This window comes from Macrotis lagotis, chromosome 2 (genome assembly GCF_037893015.1).
Source record: "Macrotis lagotis isolate mMagLag1 chromosome 2, bilby.v1.9.chrom.fasta, whole genome shotgun sequence".
NCBI classification, from domain to species: Eukaryota; Metazoa; Chordata; class Mammalia; order Peramelemorphia; family Peramelidae; genus Macrotis; species Macrotis lagotis.
The window spans coordinates 337,734,225-337,752,536 of NC_133659.1; the positions used below are offsets into that span (position 1 = coordinate 337,734,225).

The 18,312-nt window shown below is 46.9% G+C and overlaps 1 long non-coding RNA gene across 1 annotated transcript; it reads left to right on the top strand.

Annotated features, from left to right (window-relative positions):
* Positions 1-262: 262 nt before the first annotated feature.
* LOC141511815 (uncharacterized) lies at positions 263-13,202 on the top strand. Its single transcript, XR_012475420.1, has 3 exons — positions 263-350; positions 3,414-3,542; positions 12,408-13,202. It is a non-coding gene; the product is annotated as an uncharacterized LOC141511815 (long non-coding RNA).
* Positions 13,203-18,312: the final 5,110 nt, after the last annotated feature.

Here is an 18,312-nt window from a genome sequence, read left to right on the forward strand (position 1 = left end):
TTTCCTGTTTACCCTTGGATGCTGAGGTCACCACAGCAGCAGGGAGGTGGGGGGGCCACATCCCCAGGTGCCGGGGCCCAGCCTGCTCTGCCTGAGCCCAGAAAATGCCACGGCTGCCTGTAGGGCATTCCTGAGGGGAGGGCAGGCCGGGGAGCAGGGCAGGCGGACAATGAGGCCATTGGAGCAGACACGCGCTGGGCCCCCAGGCCGGCAGCCGGCCTTTCCTGTCCACAGCCATTCTTCCCTTCCAAGGCAGGAAGAGCCGGCGGGACCCAGGGCAGAGTGGGGTGGCCGAAGCTCCGGCCCCTGCCAGCTGCTGGAGATCAACACATGAGGTCATCCTCTGATGGGTGAGTGAGGGAATGCCGGAGGAATCTGGGCAGGCGAGCCGGCAGGCAGGCAGAGCCCACGCCTCTGCCCCCAGTTTTAGGGGTTCCCAACCGTCCTCAGGAGAAACCATCCACTCTTCAGCCTGGCATTTGAGGCCCCCGACCCACCATCCCCCGGCCTTCTCCAGATTAAGGTCCTGCTACTTTGCCCTCCCTATGGACTGTAATAGAGCATAAGCTCCTTGAGGGCAGGGTCTTTTTCTTCTTTGGATCGCCAGGGCTTAGCCCAAGGGCCTGGCACCCAGTAGGTGCCTCCTCCTTCCCGCTGGCCTGACCTTATTCTCTGAGCTGGGTCCTTTCTCACCTCCACTCATTTGCCCACATCATTCCCCCATGTCTGAGCCCAGGCCCACCTGCAGACCACTCCTCACAAGGTAATCTTTCCCTCCTCTGAATTCTCTGTCTACAGCAGTCTTCTGCGACTGTCCCTCCCTCCTCTCTATCAGGTTGGCCTGGGGACTGAATGAAAGCTCTGGGAAGGCAGGGACCCACACACAGTAGGTGCTTAATGGATATTTGTCCAATTAAATTAGGCTGGGGCTCAAAACCCTGGAGTTCTAGTCCTGAGTGTGCTTTACTTCCTTGAACACATCCCTTGTCATTGCTGGACCTCAGTTTACCCATCTGTACAATGAGGGTGGCTCAGTGGATAGAGCCCTGGACCTGGAGTTAGGAAGACCTGAGTTCAAATCCAGCCTCAGTCATTTAATAGCTATGTGACCCTGGACAAGTCACTTCACATTGTTTGCCTCGGTTTCCTCATCTGTAAAATGAACTGGCACAGGAAAGAGCAAACCACTTGAGTATCTTTGCCAAGAAATGAGGTCACAAGAGAAGTGACAAAGTGGTCCCTCAGGGGCCCCCAAGTCCAGAAGAGGGGGAGACTTTTCTGTGCCTTGATGGTCTTTCCTCTAGAGTCTGATACCCCTGCCCAGCCCCTGTGGTGGCCACTATCCCTTCTCCAGGATGCCAGTCCTCCTTTGCTTCCTCCTCAGGGCCTCAGGTGGAACCCCAGGTTCTGAGAGGAGAAACCTTGGAAAAACCCTCTTGAATTCAAAAAGAACCTCTTGGGACTTCCCAAGAAATGAGACCTTAACCCAGAGAAGGCCTTAGTAATGGTGGGATTTCAGGCACTGAGAAGCTGGGGGGGGGGGGGGGGATGGAAGAGGAGGGGCCCCTTGGCCTATAAGCTGGTCAGTCCTTTGTGGTTGGTTGGATTCATGGGCCAAGGATGGGTTGAGGAGGCTGGGATGGGGTGGGGTGGAAGAGCTACTGGGAAGCAACAATAGATGCCTTGTGGGGATCCAGTCTCCTCTGCAAGCTTGTGGGAGCCCAGGAAACTCCTCACCCACCCAACGGGGTGGGGGGGGCCCAGAAGCCAAACATTCTTGGAATGCTCTGGGTGCAGGCCCGAGCTTCAGGGCTTCCTGGGCCATGTCAGCTTCTTCCGTCCCTGGGAGTCCTTTTCTCTCTCTCCTAAGAGAGGTTCCTGAGGTCTCTCAGGCCCCTGAGCCTCCTCCTGGATACCTCCCCTGCTCCCAGGGGACCAGGGCCTTCCTAATTCCTCCCCATCTCCCCAGCCCTCAGCACAGATTTCAGGGTACAGGCAGAAGGGACTCCAACCAGGCTAACTGACTGTTCAATTGAATTGTCCTCAGAGTCCTGGCTCTGCCCAGCCAATGTGTTCCCACCTCCACACCTCAATTTACCCATCCAGGTGATCAGTGCATTGAGTGGGTGTGGGAGGGGAAGGAAGAGAGCAGGGATTGAGAGGCTTCCCCTCTGTCCTAGGCGGGAGGTGAGGGGGGATCCTGAAGAGACTAGTAAGATGGAGACCATGGAGCCCAACCCCAGGTTCCATAGAGCAAGAAACAGGTCTAGGGAGGAGATCTTTGTCGGGAGAGTCCTAGTGAGGGTGATGCAAGCTCCAGGGCCTCTGAGGTCCTAGAATCTCAGTGTCTCAGAAGAGGTAGGGGCCTCAGAGACCTTCAAATTCATCCTTGTTTGTCCAAGAATCCCTCTCATGATCCCAGCCAGGACCCATCAGTCTTAACTTGAAGATCTCCAGAGACAAGGAGTCACCATCAGGCCTTCCAAGCTCAGATCTGAGAAGTCTGTGTTCTTGTTATATATATATATATATATTTTTAATTTTTTTTTTAGATTTTTTTTTTGCAAGGCAAACGGGGTTAAGTGGCTTGCCCAAGGCCACACAGCTAGGCAATTATTAAGTCTCTGAAACTGGATTTGAACCCAGGTACTCCTGACTCCAAGGCCGGTGCTTTATCCACTATGCCACCTAGCCGTCCCTGTTATATATATTTTTAATAACTTCTGGTCAAAATAACAGATCCAACATCACAAAATTCTTTTTAATAAGTAATTTCATGTAAGTCTTTCTCTGTGTGCCCATTAGCTTCCTCATGTTCACCCTGGACTCTGTAAAAGTGATGGTTTTTTACCTTTTTCCATCATCTCTTCAGGGTGTAGACCTAGTAGTGGTATTGCTGGATCCAAGGGGATGCACATTTTTGTTGCCCTTTGGGTGTAATTCCAAATTTCTCTCCAGAAGGGTTGGATGAATTCACAGCTCCACCAACAATGTATTAGTGTCCCAGATTTCCCACATCCCTTCCAACATTGATCACTGTCACCTTGGACTCTGGAAAGCTTGTGTAAGAGCAGAGGAAGGCCCCCTGGGAAGGGAGGACACCTAGGAAGGGGACAGAGAGAGCCTTGCCCCTGGGCAGATCACCACCTCTGGCTCTCAACACCCATAGCAAACACAGATGTACAAATCTGCACACCCACAGATACCAGCATCACAGTCAAGGCTCACCTTCCTGCCTGGGGTGGGGTGGGGGGCAGAGCTTTGTTCTGGGCCTCCCATGGAGGCTTGGTCTGTTTTCCTTCTGGTCCAGCACACTCCCAACTTTCAGGCTCCCATAGTCCCCTGAAGCCCCTTTGTCCTAGGTCTGTGTCTTAGGACTCAGATTTCTCTTTCCTTGCACCCTCCATATCCAGGTCTTCAGACCAGAACCCAAGTATTGATCAGCCCAGCTCTCCCTGCCCCAGAACAGGGAGCATGAGGTGGCCAAACAGGATCCCAGAAAGTACCAAATAGACTCCTGCTTGGTTCTCTCTCTCCTCCAGGTAGGTGCATTCCTCATTCCATGATACAAAAGCTCTCTTCACTTTCTCTCAGAAACAAGCAAGCCTCTAAATGGATTCTGGAGTGACAGAATCCACAAAGAGACTGTACAGGAGGGGCCTCAGGAAGACCTCCTGCTCACAGAGCTTCCTCCCTTCTGATTTGACCCAGTGGCTGAAATCCAGCCTCTGGTGACATTTTTTGTCTGATGTCTATAGCCTTGCCAATGGAAGAGGTTGTTAAATGTAAATTCCTTCATTTGGGCACAAAGAATCAATGGTCCAAGAACTAGCTAAAGGAGTTAAGACTAGACAGTAGTTCATCTGGAGATCAGAAGGTTTTTGTGAACCACAAGTCTAGCATGTATTAATAGTGGAATATGGGAGACCCCAAACTTCTTCAACTACTTTAAGGGGACACAGTGTCCAAAACCAGGGAAACTAGTCCTGCTGTGCTGGCTGGAATAGCTTTGAAGTCCTAGGTTAAAGTAAAAATGGGGATCCTCTTGACGTGACCAGAGAACCTATTCCATGAAACTCTGCTGGGAAGGGGGCGTCTCTCTAGTTGACTTAAGGAAGACTTGAAAGCTGTTTCCAAGAATTTATAAGGGAGACAGGAGTATTGAATGTCAGAAAAAACTGAACCCCAACGGATGAGCTAGTGAAGGTAATGAGCTTCCCAGCCCTGGAGGGCTTCAGATCAAGTCTGCCTGAGATGCAAGTCTTGCAGCAGTTGAATCTGAGATGATTCTGGAATCCTGCCTCAGTTTCTCTGGGAGTGTGAGTGTGTGGGTGAGGGGAAGGGGGGATCAGAACGACTGAGATGAGCAGGGAGGTAGGTGGGGCCGTGCCTTCGGCTTCCCCTGTGGAGTCCCACTGGAAGTTGCCTCTCTGCCTGGCCCAGGTGAGCTGGGATAGGGCCAAGCGGAAGGCCAGAGATAAACCCCCCATTCTTCTGCGGCTCTGAAAGAGGCCCCCGGCCCCCCCTGGTGCCTTGCACACCCGGCTTCTGGGGCAGGAGGGAGCAGACTCAATAGCTGCTGCCAGAGACCCGGCCATTGTTCCGAGCCCCCCCCTCCATGCGCCTTAGCTATTAATAGCTCTATTAGAAAACCGAGGGTTCTATAAATAGGCTCCCCCCACCCTTTGTCCCCAGCAGGGCCTTTATACATGCACCATTAACCCAGGGGCAGGACAGAACAGCCGGGGAATTATTCTTCCCTCCAAAGGAAAAGAAAGAGGAAAAGCAATGAGTAAATTCATTCATTCCGGTCCTGGGCTGAGGCCAGGCCGTCCAGGCAGATGTGGACAGCAGCATCTCTCCTCTCCGACTTCTCCCCAGCTCCCATTGGCCTCCTCCCTCAAGGTCCGGTTTCCCTAAATAGCCCTTGGACCGGTGCTGGGCCGGTCCTGCTCCCTTCAATGAAGCCAACCCAGCAGATGGTGGAGTGAAGTGGAGGGTGGGTCCAACCTTTGTTCTAGAGCTAGCTCCAGCTGAGCTCTCTAAGAAATCCAGGCTCCTCGACCTGTCCCCCGTTCCTGCTGCAGGCCTTCCTCCTGGACCCACTGTCAGAGTCACCTTGCCATTGCTCACACTGGGTCTCTCTGCAGCTCAAATAGCTTCAGGGGCTTCCCATGACTCCCTGGACTTCAGGATCTCCTCCCTTCTTTGCTTTGGGTCACAAGCCCGCCTTCCTCTAAGCTCTTTCTCTGTTCTAGCTACCAGGGACAGCTGCTATGGGTCCTTGGAAGGCTTCTCTTTTCAATTCTTGGTTATAAGGCATTTTTTAACAGCAATTAAAGTGAAGCGACTTGGCCGGAGGCACGTGGCTTGTGTTTGTGGCTGGATTTGAACTCATATCCTGATTTCAGGGCCATTGCCCTCTCCACTGCTATCTTGTTAGCCCACTAAAGCATCCCCTTCTTGGTCATACCATTGGCCTCTGCAATTCTGATTCAATCAACAACGTATGAGAAACAGAAAGAAGTTCTGGTTGGTAGGCAAACTTGGAGAAAGGGAGTAATGTCCAATCAACCTGGAAAAATGAGTTGGGCTTTGGAAGTGAAGACTTCAGAAGATGAACAGAGAAATGTATTTTATTTTAGAAACCGGAGGAAGTTACTTAATTGGTTGAAGAGGGAATGACCCGGTCAGATCTGACTCAAGAATAACTTTAGCAGACACGTACGAAATGCAACAGGGAGACACCAAAGACAAGGAGGCCAGTGAAGAGGCCATTCAAATAATTTAGGTGAGAAGTAGGGAGAGCCTGAAGCCAGGCAGCAGTTGGGAGTGGAGAAGGGGATAGAAAAGACAAGATTTAGTAACTTTTTTATTTGTGAGAACCTGAGACTAACGCCAAGATTACAAAGCAGGAAAGTTGAATTCTTCCAAGAAGCTGCAACCGAGTGAATGACATTAAACCAAAATGGTGGCAAGGAGCCACTGGGACTCTGGATATGTGTCACTTCTTCAAGATGATCCAACTTGTTCTCTTCCTCCTTTTTGTTTCTGGGCCTGGCTCATTGTCTACCTGCACCATCTCCATCAAACTTCATGCTCTGGTCTGGGGATCATTGATGCTCTTCATCCACTTCATCCACTTTCACTAAGGAATCTCTGGGGTGCTGGGCAGCCTCTTGTGGCATTTGTGATCCAGACCATCTAGCTGACCTCTTCCATTGGGACTCTGCCCTCCATGTCCTTAGTGCCAAAGCCAAACACTCCAACACTGGTTGGAGCCAAGTTATGTTAGGGACTGCTGTGTGTGGGAGTACTGTAAACCTTCATCACCTGGTGTCCTTGAGTACCAGAACATTGTTTTACTAAGTGCCACAGGAGTGGGAGTGGACCAGGGACTGGGGAGGATATTTAAGCACTTATATTTGGTTTAATAAATGAAGAACTTGATGGAGATCTTGGAGAACTTGGAGAACTTTCCGTACCTGTCTCCCGCCTCTTCAATGTTCACCTGGGTAAGGATAGACTGGCCAGCAGGAACTTAGCACATCCTGAGCTGCTAGCCCAAAGGAACTTAACAAAGATGTTTTATATTTCCCATGATAAGAAGGACTGAGAAGAACAGATCAAGGCCAGATGTTGAGCATGGCTATCCTGGTGGCTGCCTCTGTGCCAGAACCTTCCAGCACAGGGACAGGTGCTTGGGGAGACTTCTCAATGGAGAACTACCTCTAAATGGCTTTGCTCTCCTCTGGTCAAGTCCTTCTTTTTATAATCAACAGATAAGAAGCAGAAGGATCTTGAACCTTCCAAGTCGTTACCTCTAAGGAGAAAATGCAAAGTCCTGTACCCAGCACTCAAGACATCCCCCATGGTTCCCCTTCAATGAACCTGCCGTGGTCCTCCCCTCCAGCCAGGTGGCTCTCACTGCTGAGACTTCCCTCCCTCCTTCCCTCCCCTCTTTCTCTCCAAACCCTATTATTTTTTCAAACTTCTCCTCCAGAAAGGCCTCCTGGATTGCAGCACCCATGGACCCTGAATGCTGGCCCTTCCCTCCCCCAGAGTCTACCACTGAACTCATAAACCTGTCCTGTTGATCTGTTTCCTGGGGGTCAGGGGGAGAGATTCTCTCCTATTCTTTGTCTGGGAAGTCCCTGAAAGCAGGGTCCACCCTCTTCATTCTCTTCCTTCCCTGCTGAGCCTCTGGAAGACAGAACTTTCCTTTTCTAGAAATGCCTTCAGGTTCCCAATGCTGATCCCTCAGCTCTCTGGCAGAAGAAGCCTTTGGGACCAAAGGGGATTAAAAATTGACCTTGGAACTTTCCTTGAGAATCTGTGTGACCAACAGAATTAGAGGGGATGGGGAAGAAGAAGAATTCAAGGAGAAAGGGGGCTTTGAAGACAGGAGACCTGGCTCTGAATTCTAATTCTGCTACTCATTCTCTGGGCCTCAGTTTTCCCATTTGCAAAATGGAAAACAAATGTACCTTGTTGACATATTGTAGAAATAGTACTGAATTTGGAGTCAGCGGGACTATTATTTACTAGCTGTGTACTTTTGGAAAGAATGTGACCCTCTCTGGACCTCAACTTCCTCCTCGAAAATGAAAGGGTTGGCCTTGATGATCTCTGAGGTTCTGTCCAGCCCCGGGCCTGTGATCTAGGCTTGTTTTGAGGGTTTGATGACAGAATGGACAGGATAGCTCTTTGGAAATAGTTCCTGCCATCCCCAGGAGGATGGGGGAGGTGGGGTGTTATTGGGATCACATTGTTATTATATCCAAAAAAGGAAAGCAAAATGATGTTTATGGAAATTGCTCCCGCCGTTGCTGTACCTGGAGCAGGCATCCAGGATTTCCTGAGCAGCCCACAAAGTGGTCTTTGTTTGAAAGGAGAGGAAACAAACATTTCTAGTTGCTATCAGACAGGAACAGCAGCTGGAACATTGAAGAAGACTTTGCTGTTGAGAAAACAGCTGAGATCCCAAAGGTCCTCAAAACAGGGGACCAGTCCAGCCACCATACTTTTGCCTCACAGAATCTCATTCAGACTAGGGGTAGTGAGGTAACCCACCTCATGCTCATCTAGGGCTTGTGAAGCTTCAGGGATGATGAACTGGAATTGGATGGGGTCTCAGGCAGATAGCATCTAAGACCCCTTCTCTTACAAATGAAGAAACTGAGGTCCAGAGAGGCTTACTCAGGGTCATGCAGCGACTAAGTGTCAGAAGTAAAATTTGAACCCACAGCTTGGTCTCCTAATGCTTTCTTCTTTATCTCCTTCTCCTGGGAGGGAAGAGGGACAGAGAGAATCATTCTCATTTTACAGATAGAGGAAGGCTATATAGTCAGTGAGTACCTTTGCCCATCTTTACTTCTCTGCCCCAGTCACTTCTCATCTCTAGACCTCAGTTTCCTCACCTGTAAAATGAGGTTGTACAAGATGTTCCCTCCATCTCCTCTCAGGTTTCAGACCTAGGCACTGTGATCAATGTAAGGTAGTGTCACATCTGTCTCCTTAAGGTCTACTTTCTCCCCCCTCCATCCCCCCTCCATAGGACAGGTCTGATTAATACCACAGACAATGCGTAAAACATGTGAAAGATTCAGAGTGACCCATAATTGAAGTTTTCTGTCTGTCTCTCTCTGTTTTCATGTTTACATTACAAACATTTCCAGATTATCCCCATTCTGTGAGGTTTCATAACAACGGGAAACAATTAAGGACAAATAACAATACAGTGACCTCATCTGAAAGTGCAGGCAGCATTCCACATCTGTAGCACTGCCGTCTCTATTTTTAAAAAAAAATAAATAGAAATCTATTTTCTTTCCTCCTCCACCCTGCACTAAAAAAAAAAAAAAAGGAAAAAATGCTTTGGAAAAAATATGTATAGTCAAGTACAGTGTTGCTTATTGGCCTCCTACTAAAGTGCATGTATCTCTTTAGCCACTCTTAATCCATCAGTGACCTGTCTGAGGAGGCTCTTACATAGTGTCCTCTGAAATCACTAATGGTCACTGCGGTGACTGGAGCTCTTCCAGATCTCTAAGGGGTTTGTTTTAATAATATTGCTGTCATATGGATTGTTCTTCTGCTCAAAACCATTCTTCATCAATGTACAGAAATCCTCAAAATTGTTCATTTTGATACTGATATAGATATAGCAGATACAGCAGATAGATACTGTATACATTATTCTCTTGGCTCTGCTCATTTTACTCTGTATCAGTCCATAGAAGTCTTCCTATGTTTCTTTGAAACCATCTTTTTTCTTTTTCTTTTTTTTTTTAGGATTTTGCAAGGCAAATGGGGTTAAGTGGCTTGCCCCAAGGCCACACAGCTAGGTAATTATTAAGTGTCTGAGGCTGGATTTGAACTCAGGTATTCCTGATTCCAGGGCCGATGCTCTATCCATTGCGCCACCTAGCCGCATCTTTTTTCTTACAATGCCTTCATCACATTCACATTCCACAATCTCTTCCCATCCCACTTGATTTCCAGTTGTTTGCCACCACAGAAAGAACTGCTATAAATAATTTTATAACCAAAGGATTTTCCCTCTTTCTTTGATCTCATTTGGATATAGGCCTGGCAGTGATATAGGTGAGTCAATGGGCATGAACTGTTTGTAACTTTTTACCTTTCATTCCCAATTGCTTTCAAAATGGTTGTAGCCACTCAAAGCAAGCATGAACCAATGTGATTGTTCCCACTCTTTCCCCCAATATTTATGATTTTCCATTTTTTTGTTATTATTTTTGTCAACCTGTTGGGTGTGTGAGGTGAAAGCACAGAATTTCTTTAATTAGTGTTCCTCTCATTAGTAATAGTTTGGAACATTTTTTTTTTTCATATGGCTATCTATAGCCCGAGTTTTTTGTCTTGGGAATTGCTTATTCATATCCTTAGACTGTCTATCAATTGGGGAATGGCTCTTATTCATATAAATTTGAATCAGTTTCTTCTATATCTTTGAAATCAGAGAAATGTGTTGCAAAGACTTCCCCTGTTGTTTCCTTTTTTATTTTTGTTTACTGAATTTATTTGTGCTAAGTCTTTTAAATTTTAGGTAATCAAAATGATCCATTTCATCCATTCTCTTGTTTGGTAGTGAACTTTTCTTCTTTGTATAGAGCTAATGGATCATTTTTTCCAAGTTTCTCTGTTTTGTTTATGTTGTGACCTCTTACTTCACCTCTCCATTTGGAGCTTATCTTAGTGTACTATGTAAGGTGTTGGTCTACATCTAATTTCTTCCATATCCTGCTATCCAATTTTTCCAGTAGTTTTTATGAAAAGGGCAAAAACTCTATTGGTTAACCAGCACCAGAGTGTTTTCAGAATTACTGCTTGAAGATAGGACCCTGCTAGGCCTCCTTATTTCCATTTCTTTTTATTTCTCTTGAAATTACTTTTTAAAAAATATTTTCCTTATTTCATTAAATATTTCCCAATTACATTAATATTTCTTTAACATTCTTTTTGAAAATTTTTGAGATCCAAATTCTCTTTCTCCCTCTCCCCTCCCCCACCCCTTGAGAAGGCAAGCAATGTGATATTCATTCCACTATGAAGTCATACAAAACACATTTCCATATTAACCATATTGCAGATCTCTTGAGATTCTTAACTTTTCCTTCCCATGAGTTTTGTCATGCTTTTTTCTAGTAATTTGACTGATGTGACATTAAATAAGCAAAATAATTTAGGTACTATTATTTTTCTTAGACCGACTCTGCCTACCCATGATCAATGAATAGTTTCCCAATTGTTTAGATATGTTTTTATTTTCATAGAGTGGTTTGTGGGAGGCAGCTAGGTAGCACAGTGGATAGAGCACGAGCCCTGGAGTCAGGGCATCCTGAGTTCAAATCCAGCCTCAGACACTTAATAATTACCTAGCTGTGTGACTTGGACAAGTCACTTAACCCCATTGCCTTAAATAAATTTTAGAAAAATGTAAAAAGAGTGGTTTGTGGTTGTTTTCATATAGTTCTTGGTACTTCTATTTCTTTCAGACACCTTAGTTACCCCTGCTTGGACTACTCCAAAAGCCTCCAGATTACCCCATCCGCCTCTTTCCTTCCCCCTTCTTACAGTTGCTGGCATGATTTTCTTCATCATAGTTACATTGACCCAACCAATCAATAAACATTCATTTAGTACCTACTGTAGGCCAAACATGGTGCTGGACACAAGAGATACAAACTGCCTGCTCTTGAAGAAATCCCATTGTGTTGGGAATATGTTGCTCATATCTGGACAGAGACAAGTAAAAGTAACAGGGAATAGGGCTCCTGTAGCTGGTAGGACTTGAACTAATATTTGAAAGATGCTAGGGATTCTAGAGCTGAGGCAGACATGCATTCCAAAGGCTTGGAGATGGGAGATGGAGAGCTCTGCATGAGGAACAGCCAGGCTGGAGCAGAGACATGCTCTTTGGAAAGATAGCTTGGGATCATGCCATGAAGAGCTTTTAAAGGTCTCTCTGGGGAGCTGTAGCTGATCCTGGGATCAAAGGGAGCCATGTGATCTGACTGATCTGACCTGTGTTTGCAGAAATCCCGGATGAATCACCACTCTTCCCCTCAACGACCTTCAGTGGCTCCCTTGATGCCAGCCTAGTCAAAGTCAAATCCCTGAGTTGGCATTCAGCTTTCTTCTCAGTATAGAGTCTGCTAAAGGCTCCCAGCCTTGCCCAATGGACACGCTATCTTCAGAATAATAGAGGACATCTCTGTCTCCCATCAACCCTAAAGCAGTGAGGAAGGGCTTGTTGTCTGAGGGCACATAGTGAGTCTGCTGAAGAGATGCTGAACTGAATTGAAGTAGATTCAGGGGCCTCGGTCAGTTGTGTCTGATTCTTTGTGATTCCAATGGAAGTTTTTCTTGGCAAAGATGCTGGAGTGGGTTGCCATTTCCTTCTCCACGTGATGCAACTCAAGCAAAGAAGGTTAAGTGACATGCCCAGAGCCACACAGCTAGTGTCTGAGACCCAGAACTCTGTCCATTCTACCTCTGGCTGCCCCAAGGACTTTTGGGTCCTACCCAACAACATATTCTAGGCAGAGAAGGGTAAAGAACTAGCTGGGGACTGGACAGAGAGATGCCCTCTGGCCACCATGGGCAGGGAAGAGGGAGGGAGAGCTGGGAGAAGGTCTCCCAGGTGGGGGGCACCAGACCACCCTGTAAGGGCTAGGCCAGGGTCTCATTTGCCCTGAAGATGCAAAAGTGGCTCTATGCTGGCCCCAGCCTCAAGTTTACAATAAGAAAGATTCATAGTGCTCAGGAGAATGAACTGCAAAGCAAACAAACTTATTTTCCATCAACAGCAGTATTCATTTATGGTCTCTCCTCTCCCCACCCTCTTCTTCCCTTCCCTGCCCTCCCCTTCCCTTCCCCAGGCTCTGGAAGCTAGAAGACACAGAGATCACAGCCCACTGCTGGGGTAGTTCAGGCCTCTTAGACCTGGGTAAACAAAGGGTGTCTGCCTGTATTTGGACATCTACCCCAGAATGTGCCCAAGTCGCTTCTGCAGGTTGGAGAGGCAGAAGAGGAGCAACCCCAGGCCTGCCCTCAGGGAGCTTCCAGTCTGGGGACAAAGAAGAGAGGCAATTCCAGATCTGCCCTAAGGGAACCCCATCTGTGGGCAAAAAAAGGAGGAATAGCCCATCCTGTCCTCAGAGAACTTCTAGTCTGAGGAAGTCAAAGTAGAAACAGATTTCTTTTCCTTCCTTCCTTCCTTCCTTCCTTCGTTCCTTCCTTCCTTCGTTCCTTCCTTCCTTCCTCCCTTCCTTCCTTCCTTGCTTCCTTCTTCCCTTTCCTTCCTCTTTCCATTCTTCCTCCATCTCTTTCTTTTCTTCCTTTCCTTCCTCTTTCTCTTCTTTCCCTCCTTACTTCCTGCCCTTCCTTTTTTCTTCTTCCCCCCTCTCCTTTCCTTTCCTCCCTCCTTCTCTTTCTCCCTCCCTTACTTCCCTTTCTTCCTCCCTTCCTCCCTTTCCTTCCTCTGTTCCTTGCTTTCCTCCCTCCTTCTCTTCCTCTCTTCCTTCTTCCCTCCCTCCCTCCTTCCCCCTCTTTCTTCCTTCCTATCAAGGACTCATCATATCCACTCCAGACTAACCTCATTTCCTTCTTTTTCCCAAGTCATTATTACCTGTTAGTGCAAAGGAACGCCTCAGGCTTCATTTGGTCAAAGCCTCTCACACAGGATCTCCTGAGCAAGATGGGGGGGGGGGGGGGGTTGGAGACAGAGCCAGTGGGATAGCAGGCATGTCCAGTGGAGCATCCTGGGGGGGGGTCTTCCTTGACCCTGATCTGCTCAACAGTCTTATCAATGACTCAGATGTCAGCAGAGACATAGGCTCCTCCAGTTTGCAGTTGACATCAAGCTTGGAGGGCAGTTTCTAGGCAGGAAGTCCTCCGGCTGAGGGAGGTGGGTCAGATTTCATGGAGGAGGGGGCCCTTGAGGTCAACCCTGGAGATGGGTAGGAAGAGGACCCCCCCCCCGGCCCCAGGAAGGAGACAAGGCAGGAGTCTTAGACAGACTGTGGGGCTGCCGGCATGGGGACAGAGTGGGCGTGAGCCCCTGTGTCTGAATATCGGTGGCTTCATGTGCCAAGCCCAGTGTGGGTGTCTGGGGGGCTCCTGGGCACCAGTCCTGAAGTACCAACTGTTTTTGAACAGGAGGAGATGGGCATCTCTCTGTTCTCTGTCTCTCCTTGTCGCTCTGTATTTGGCTTTCAGTCTGGATGTCTCTTTCTCTCTGGTTCTCTGTGTCTCTTGACTTTTCTGTCAATAACTCTCTGGATATCTCTTTCTTTGCTGAAGCCTATCTTTGACTCTGTCTAGCTCTCTGGCTCTCCCTGCTCCTCTCTGTCCCTGGGTGGCTCCCTCCCTCTCTGTGTTTTCTTGTCTGACTTGGTCCTGGCTCTCCCTGACTGAAGAGAGGCAGATGTGGACTATGTGTGTCTCTTGGACCATCTCCTTTGGGAAACAACTGGGCCTTTGGGTGCTGTAGGCAGGATAGGGGGAGGAGAAACTCCTTTTAGTCTCTCTCCTGGCCCTCAGCAGTCCTTTAGGTCTTCTTGGAGAGCCCTGGACTCTTACTCCAAGCCACTGGCTAGGCTTTTCCTGTTGCCCTCATTCTCTGAAGCAAATCCTGATTGTGTGTGAGGGCTGAGTTTTTACCCTGGAAGAGACTGTTCCCCTACTTGGCTGGCACCGCTAGGCTTCAGGACCCTGGGGAGGAGGATTCCCGCAGAAGGGCTTGGAAGCCAGTTCCCACTCAGCCTGAATCAACACGAGGCAAATTTCCCAGATCGGCTTGTTCTGGAGAAGAACTTCCTTACGGGATGATGGTCTGGTCCTGCCCACCCCAGTCTGGTTCATCAGCTGATTAGTCTAGCTAGGATCAGACACATCGAGGTGTGGCTGGCTCCAGGCCTGGGCCTTCAGGGGCCCCTTCAGCTCACTCCTGCAAAAGATGGGTTTAACTACTGCCATGGCAGAGACCAGTTTTGGCTGGCAAGTAGGTCCCATGTAGCCTACAGAGCCAATCAATCAGGTAATTAGTTAGTAGGTGTTTATTAAGCACCTACTCATATACAAAGAAGGAAACAGCACCTCTGTTAGGAAACTTCTATTCAATGTGAGCAGATCACAATCAGAGCTGATCCTAGAGGACCAATGACTTCAAGACTAAGGTTTGACTTGTATGTGAGTGGCACAAAGGCATTGATTGGCCCCACCCTCTCTTCCTGAGTCATTGAAGGCCAGTGGCATCAGCCCAGGATGCAGTGGAAGAGCTTGGTCTTTCCAATGTTTGACCAAGCTCTAAGTGCTCCACTGCGGCCATCATAGCCATTGGAACAAATTGCTCTCGTCCATCCCTTTCACTAGGGGAACCCCCCCCCCAACTCACCAAAGGGTTTAAAGCCTATTGGTTATCTTCAACCTGGTTTAGTCCCTCTGCTGAGCTAGCCTCTTGGTGAGAGTTGGGTGAAAGTGGACACCAAAGGTGGATGGGCAGTCCTGAAAAGAGCTCAACAAGTCAACAAGTGATAGACAACTTTATGTGTATGAATATATGGCATCAAAATAAAATCTGTACTTTGGGCTAGAATAACTCCAAATATATAAAATACTGAAACATAAGGTCATGGGATCGGGATCTCTAGCAGCTGGGAGGATCAAAGCTTAAAAGAAGAGAACGATTTTATGAGGCAGAAAGGAGGAGGAAGAGCATTCCAGGCATAGGAGATAGTTAATACAAAGGCATGGAGTTGGGAGATGTATCATGTGTGCGGTGCAGAGAGAAGGTCAGTTTGACTGGATCATAAACTGCTTGAAGGCAGGATTGTCTAATGAGGCTGGAAATATAGGTTGAGGTGAGGTTGTGAGGGACTTGGAAAGCTAAACAGAAGAGTTTATAGTTTATGCTGAGGTGATGAGAGCCACTGGGTTAGTTGCCATGGTCGAAGAGAATCACCACATTCAGGAATTGGGGAGTCGGAGCGAGAGAGGAAAGACTTGGGGCAGGCTGAGACCAGGTAGGAGCCTCACCCTATAGGTGAAGGATGATGAGGTTGAGTAGAACCAGTACAGAGCAAGGCTTGAATGTGAGAGATGTAGAGACAGATCTGGAGACACATCAGACCTAGGGATGCAGACAAGCAGTTTATGAGGATGGCTCTGAGGCTGTGAGGCTGGGGACCTGGGAGGCTGGGAGTGCCTTCAGGAGTATTGAGGAAGTTGGGGATGTGGAAGGAATTGGAGGAAATAGTAAGGAGTACTGTTTCTGATAAATAGAATTTGGGCTAGCTCTGAGACATCCAGTTTCAACATCCCATAAACACTGAAGCTCGGGGAAGAGGCTGGGGTTAGATACATGGGGCTGGGTGTCCTCACTGGAGATGTGGTAATTCAACTTATATGAGCTAATGAGGTATGATAGAGAGGAGGAGAGAGAGAAATAAAGGGGAGAAAAGAAAGAAGAGGAAGGGGAAAGAGGAGGGGAGAAGGGAGGGAAGAGTTTTATACACACATATACATACAAACTATATTTATATATTTATAAATAAAAATTTGTATATGATATAATCCTAATCCCAAAACTCACTGGAATAGAGTTCTATTCTCATTAGTGAAAATTGTGAAGGCAAGAGTGGGAGGAGAGGGGGGACCTCTTTAGTTTTCTGTGGGTTCTGCAGTCATTTTGGGGCTTCCGACTTCAAAAGAAAACATGATGCCAACCCCACTTCAGTTTCCTGAAGGAAAAATGCTCTATGAAGACATGAGATGAGTTGACAGTCTCCATCATGTCCCTATTCCCAGCTTGCTAGAGACAGAGAGGAGTTTCCCCTGTTTTCCTCTCTCTCTTTCTCTCTCTTTCTCCCCTCCCCATTGGGAAATCTTCATTCTCATTGCTTAATATATATTCTCCTGAATACATTTCCTCTGATTTCTGTTTGCCATAGAGTTGGATAAATAGACTTTTTGATCATTTCTTTGAGTGCTTATTATAGATCTTATATTTTGTAGGGAAAGAGTCAATACAGTTTTCAGTCCTTCTATTCCTTTCAGAAGTGAGATCCAACCTGAATCTTTTTGAATCCAATCATATCTCCCAAACAAACAATATTTAAGGGAGGAGATAGAGATCATTCTAGATCAGTATCCCATCTCTTCGAGAAGAACAGAAGGAACAATCTTCTGACTTCAACCTCCTGTTTCCCCTTCTATCTCCCTTGGAGAAGGGTTGAGAGAGAAGAGGCTAAGAATATCTTTTCTTCCCTACTTTGAAATGTACAATGGATACCACTATGCTACATGTGGAGAGCAGTCCTTGTCATGCACACACATATGTTGAGTCTTTGTCTTTTGTGCTTAAAGAGGACAAAAACATATCAGCTTTTTTCCCATTCAATTGCTTCCCTTCTTAACCTTGGTATATTAATTTTGTTTGTGCAGAAACTTTTCAGTTTCATCTAATCAATAAAATCTGTTTTATCTTTTATAATTGCCTCTATCTCTTGTTTGATCGAGAATACATCTACTCATAGCTGTGAAAGATACATCTATTTTTCTTCTAATTTCTTTATGGTATGGTTTTAATATTAAGGCCAAGTATTCATTTAAGAATATGCTGTAGGGGCGGCTAGGTGGCGTAGTGGATAAAGCACCGGCCTTGGAGTCAGGAGTACCTGAGTTCAAATCTGGTCTCAGACACTTAATGATTACCTAGCTGTGTGGCCTTGGGCAAGCCACTTAACCCCATTTGCCTCGCAAAAACCTAAAAAAAAAAAAAAAAAGAATATGCTGTGGAATATGGTGTAAGGTACAGGTCTAAGTCTAGCCTAAGCCCAGTTCCTGCCAGACTGCTTTCCAGTTTTCCAGAATTTTTTTTTTTACCAAATAGTTTTTTCCTTCGTAATTTCTCTTTTCCATTTTACTGAATACTAGACAATTGAGTTGGATTGTTCCTGATTCTCCCCTGCAGGATCTATTCTACTGATGTGTTTCTGTCTTTAAAAAAAAATACCAGGGTGGCTAGGTGGTACAGTGGACAGAGCAGTGGCCCTGGAGTCAGGAGGACCTGAGTTCAAATCCAGCCTCAGACACTTAATAGTGACCTAACTGTATGGCCTTGGGCAAGCCACTTAACCCCATTGCCTTAAATAAATAAATAAATATTTTTTAAAAAGACCAAATTATTTTGGTGACTATAGTTTGAGGTCTGGAAGAGCTATTCCTGCTTTGTCTCAGTGTCTTTGCATCATTTTCTTTGATATTTTACATCTATTATTTCCCCAAATATTTTTGTTATTATTTGAGTTCTGTATAGTATCCTTTGATCATTTTATTGGCATGGAATTAAAGCTGCAAATTAGCTTTGCTAAGGGTATCATTTTGAGTTTCTTCACTTCACTCTCCCATGACAATCTCCAGTTCTCTCACCATCTTACCAAGGTGAGGTTGCTGCCCCTTACTAAATCCTGGCAGGTCCCTGCTGGGAAGAGACGTTGGGGGTCATTAGCTCCAGCCCCTTCATTTTTACAGAGAGGGAAATTGAGGTCATAATCCGACTCTGAACTGAGGTGGGAAAGTAGCTTTCCGTACTCTCTCCTCCAGCATCAGCTTACTTCCCACCCCCATCGTATTCCCACAAGTCTCATCATATGCCTCTCCTCTGGTACTGTTTATCACAGCCTTGCTCTCACCAGGCTGTTAACTGATCATACTAAGATGTTTATTGTTCAGGCTTCATCACCTCTTGCCTGGAAACCATCTGGAGCCTCACCTCCTTTTGTT